The sequence below is a fragment of the Chlorocebus sabaeus genome, chromosome 25 (assembly GCF_047675955.1).
Source record: "Chlorocebus sabaeus isolate Y175 chromosome 25, mChlSab1.0.hap1, whole genome shotgun sequence".
NCBI classification, from domain to species: domain Eukaryota; kingdom Metazoa; phylum Chordata; class Mammalia; order Primates; family Cercopithecidae; genus Chlorocebus; species Chlorocebus sabaeus.
Window position 1 is genome coordinate 66661802 of NC_132928.1, and position 5000 is coordinate 66666801.

A 5000-nucleotide genomic window follows, 5' to 3' on the forward strand; every position below is an offset into this window, starting at 1 on the left:
AGAGACAGAGAGACAGGAGAAAGAAAGAAAGAAGGAAAGAAAAGGAAGAAAGAGAAAGAAAGAAAAGAAAGATAGCAAGGGAAGAAAAAGAAAAGAAGGAAAGAAAGAGAGAAAGAGCGAGAAAGAGGGAGAGGGAAAGAAAGAAAGAAAACAAAGAGAGAAAACAAAGAGAGAAAGAAAGAAGGAAGGAAAGAAAGAAAGAGCGATAGAGTGATAGAGAGGAAGGAAGGAAGGAAGAAAGAAAGAGAGAAAGAGAGATCAAGAAAGAAAGGAAAGATAGCAAGGGAAGAAACAGAAAAGAATGAAAGTAAGGAGGAAAGAAAGAAAGACAGAAAGAGAGAGAAAGAGCGAGATAGAAAGAGGGAGAGATAGAAAGAAGGAAAGAAAGAAAGAAAAGAGAGAGAGAGAGAGAGAGGGAAAGAAAGAAGGAAAGAAAGAAAGAAGAGTGAGAGAAGGGAAGAAAGGAAGGTAGAAAAGAAAGAAAGAGAAGAAAGCAAGCCAAAATGCCTACAGCACCCGGTATTCCCAGGCGGTCTCCCATCCAAGTACTAACCAGGCCCGACCCTGCTTAGCTTCCGAGATCAGACGAGATCGGGCGCGTTCAGGGTGGTATGGCCGTAGACGCCGGCACAGGCGCCTGGCTGCCCCAAGAGCCCGGCCCAGCCATGCCCGCCGGCTTCCAGCCCGCACTGCCAGCCCGGGGTCGCCGGGCTCGGATCGGGACCCCCGAGCCGCTCGCCCGCGGCCTTCCCCCGGCTCCCGAGCTCCGGAGCTTCCGAGCTTCCACCACGTCGGGCCCGCTCGGAACAGGGAGTGCTCCGAGGCGTCAGGGCCCAGGGCCCACGATCCTGGGACCCCGTCGGGTCCTCAGCCCTGTCGCGGAGGTATCCTTTTGGATCCCTGGCCGCTGGGGAGCTCCTGCGAGGCCCCCTCTTGGCCCACCCACCCAGAGCCGTCAGGCCTGGCCAAGGGCGAACAGCCGGCCCAGCGGCGCCTGGCCTTGTTCTCACAACGCCCCCACCACGGTCGCTTGTCCGGACCAAGACCCGGCCGGTGGGCAAGAGGGCGTGGGGGCTGGGGTGTTGACGGATGGCCCTGCTTTGCCCCGGGCTGGCACTAGAGCCGGCAGCCTGATCCCCGGCGAGAGGGGCTGAGAGAAACCCAGAAACACCCCACCACCACCAGGATCAAATCCACAGCCCCACACACAGACACACCCGTGCGCTCGCGCGCGGGAACCCACACACGCGCGCGCGCTCACACACACAGACACACACATACGTGCACACACAAACGGCTTGAAGGAGAGCAAGGAAGAGATAGACGGAGAGATTGAAACCGAGGGAGGGAGACAGACAGCCATCGAGAGAGACAGGGGAGGTGGAGAGGGAAAGAGACAGAGAGGCAGAGATAGAGAGAGGGACAGAGAGAGAGAGAAAGACAGAGAGAGAGAGAGACAGAGGAAAGGCGACAGAAGTAGCGCGAGGTGCAGGGGCAAACCCAGAAGAGAGAGGGGCAGGGAGCTAGAGAGCGAGAGCGATAGAGCCTTGGAGAGGGAGCGCCCTGCTCCGGTAGGCAGGGCCCTTTTGAGCAGGCCGGGATAGGGTGGAGGGGGCTTGGGCTGGGCCAGAACAGGGTGGCCAGGCCGTCCATGCGAGAGGAGCAACGGAGCGCTGAGTCGGGTTTTGTCTTGGATTAATTGCTTGCCTGGGGGTGGGTTTCGTAGGCTCCTTCCTGTGTTGGCACCTCCCTGTGCTCTTGGTGCGGTGCGGTGGGCCCCTTGATTTGCAGAGTGCGCCCGCCCTTTTGGCGTGAGCCGTGGCACCGGGCGTGCCCACGGGGCCCGAGGCCTGGGTCTCTGGCGTGTCCTCGGGACTGGAGTTTACACGAAGTTGGTGGCGATGGGAATCCCGGTGCACAGGGACTGTTTTCCTGGTTGCTGGCGAAGCAATGTCCTTCCCCCGGATAAAGCAGCCCCTGCGTTCTGGAGCGGAGGTCTTGGCTGGCGTCTGTGGCACCCGCTGGCCCTGCCCGCCCCTTCCCCCGGTTTGGAAGGTTGCGGCGGCGCCCGCCCGATGAATGGATTGAATCGCCTGTGCGTTCCGGGAGCGGGAAGGCACCGGGAACGGCAGGGAACCCGCGCCTGCGCCTTTGGGGTCCGGCCCCCTGCCCTCCAGGGCTGGAGCCGGGCTCCTGGCCGGGCGGCGGCGAGGCGGAAGCGGTGGGATGCTGCTGCCCGGTGGTGCTTTGGTGGCGGACCCCCAGGAGGAGGTCCCCGGCTGCGGCGGGGGTGTAGGCGGGCGACAAGGGGGGCGCAGAGTCCGGGGAGGTTGGGAAGCATGGCGATAGTAGGGGCAAGGGAGGGAGAGGCGAAGCCACAAAAGCCTACAGCAGGCCGGGCGCGGTGGATCACGCCTGTAATCCCAGCACTTTGGGAGGCCGAGGTGGGTGGATCACGAGGTCGGGAGATCCAGACCAGCCTGGCTAACACGGCGAAACCCCGTCTCTACTAAAACTACAAAACATGAGCCGGGCGTGGTGGCGGGCGCCTGTAGTCCCAGCTACTTGGGAGGCTGAGGCAGGAGAATGGCGTGAACCCGGGAGGCGGAGCTTGCAGTGAGCCGAGATCTTGCCAGTGAACTCCAGGTTGGGTGACAGCGAGACTCCGTCTGGAAGTAAAAGGAAAGAGAGAAGGAAGGAAGGAAGGAAGGAAGGAAGGAAGGAAGGAAGGAAGGAAGGAAGGAAGGAAGGAAGGAAGGAAGGAAGGAAGGAAGGGAGGGAGGGAGGGAGGGAGGGAGGGAGGGAGGGAGGGAGGGAAGGAAGGAAAGAAAGAAAGAAAAAAGGAAGAAAAGAAAGAAAGAAAGAAAAGAAAGGAGCAAAGAGACAAGAAAGAAAGAGAAAGGAAAAAAGAAAGTGAGAAAGAAAAGCAAGAAAAAAGGAAAGAATGAAATAAAGAAAGAGAAAGAGAGAGAGGGATAGGAGAAAGAAAGAAAGAAGGAAGGAAAGAAGAAAGAAAGAGAAAGAAAGAAAAGGAAGATAGCAAGGGAAGAAAAAGAAAAGACTGAAAGAAAGAAGGAAAGAAAGAGAGAGAAAGAGCAAGCAAGAAAGAGGGAGAGATAAAGAAAGAAGGAAAAAAGTAGGAAGGAAAGAAAGAAAGATAGAGAGGAAGAAAGAAAGAAAGAAAGAAGGAAAGACAGAAGAACGCAGGAAAGAAAGAGAGAGAGATACAGAAAGAAAGGAAAGATAGCAAGGGAAGAAAAAGAAAAGAATGAAAGTAAGAAGGAAAGAAAGAAAGACAGAAAGAGAGAGAAAGAGCGAGATAGAAAGAGGGAGAGATAGAAAGAAAGAAGGAAAGAAAGAAAGAAACGAAAGAAAGAGAGAAAGAAAGAAGGAAAGAAAGAAAGGAGAGTGAGAGAAGGGAAGAAAGGAAGGTAGAAGAGAAAGAAAGAGAAGAAAGCAAGCCAAAAAGCCTACAGCACCCGGTATTCCCAGGCGGTCTCCCATCCAAGTACTAACCAGGCCCGACCCTGCTTAGCTTCCGAGATCAGACGAGATCGGGCGCGTTCAGGGTGGTATGGCCGTAGACGCCGGCACAGGCGCCTGGCTGCCCCAAGAGCCTCGCCCAGCCATGCTCAGCCCGCACCACCAGCCCGGGGTCGTCGTGCTGGGATCGGGATCCCGGAGCCTCTCGCCTGCTGCCTTCTCCCGGCTCCCAAGCTCCCGAGCTTCCACCACGTCGGGCCCGCTCGGAACAGGGAGTGTTCCGAGGCGTCAGGGCCCAGAGCCCACGATCCTGGGACCCCGTCCGGTCCTCCGCCCTGTCGCGGAGGTATTCTTTGGGATACCTGGCCGCTCAGGAGTCCTGGAGTCCTGCGAGGCCCCCTCTTGCCCCCGCCCCCACCCAGAGCCGTCGAGGCTGGCGAAGGGCGAACAGCGTATCAAGTATCTTCTCTGACCACAACAAAATAGAGTTAAAAATCAATAATGCAAGTCAAACTGATAAACTGACCTGTTTTCTTTTTGGAAAGTAAAGAACGCACTGCTATGGTCTGAATGTCCCCCAAAATTTATACGCTGAAATTTATTTGCCAATATGATAGTATTAAGGGGTGGGCACTGGCCTGGGGTGGTGGCTAACGCTGTCATCCCAGCACTTTGGAAGGGAAAGGCAGTCAGATTGTTCGAGCCCAGGAGTTCAAGACCAGCCAGGGCAAAATGGCAAAACTTGTCTCTACAAAAGACACAAAATTAGGTGGGCGTGGTGGTGCAGGCCTGTAGTCCCAGCTACTCAGGAGGCTGAAGCAGGAGGACTGGTTGAGCCTGGGAGGTCAAGGCTGCAGTGAGCCATGATCAGGCTACAGGCTACTGCACTCCAGTAGGGGCAATAGAATGAGACCCTGCCTCAAAAACAAACAAACAACAACAACAACAAGAACAACAAGAACAACAACAAAAATAAAGGGTAAAAAGGTGGATTCTTTAGGAGGCGATTATCTCGTGAGGGTAGAAGTCCTTATGGATGAAATTAGAGCCCTTAGAAAAGGACTTGAGTGGGTTCATTCCCTCCGTCTCCTCCGTGTGGGGACACAATGTTCTTCCCCGCTGAGAGATGAAGCAACGTTGTGTCATCTTGGAAGGAGAGACTGGGCCCTCGTTAGACACTCAATGGGCTGATGACTTGACCTTGGACACCCCAGCCTTGAGAACTGAGAGAAATAAATGTCTGTTTTTTATAAATTATCCAGTCTCAGGTATTTGAAGAGATTAAGATATTTTCTTAAACAACCAATGGGTTAGAGAAGAAACCACAAGAGAAATCAGAACATACAGTTGGGTGTCAGTATCCACAGGGGATTGGTTCCAGGACCCCATAAGTAGGCCAAAATCCACACAGAGTCAAGTCTTGCAGTTGGCCCTGTAAAACCTGGGCATTAAAAAAGTTAGGCCGCCGTAGCCTCAGGGTTTGCACTGTGTGAACACTGTATTTTCAATCTGCCTTT

The 5000-nt window shown here is 54.7% G+C and overlaps 2 non-coding genes across 2 annotated transcripts; both read right to left on the minus strand.

The window, feature by feature from the left end:
- Positions 1 to 504: 504 nt before the first annotated feature.
- Positions 505 to 623, minus strand: LOC140710328 (5S ribosomal RNA). Its single transcript, XR_012091325.1, has one exon. It is a non-coding gene; the product is annotated as a 5S ribosomal RNA (ribosomal RNA).
- A 2844-nt stretch (positions 624 to 3467) lies between these two features.
- Positions 3468 to 3586, minus strand: LOC140710321 (5S ribosomal RNA). Its single transcript, XR_012091321.1, has one exon. It is a non-coding gene; the product is annotated as a 5S ribosomal RNA (ribosomal RNA).
- Between the last annotated feature and the right edge of the window lie 1414 nt (positions 3587 to 5000).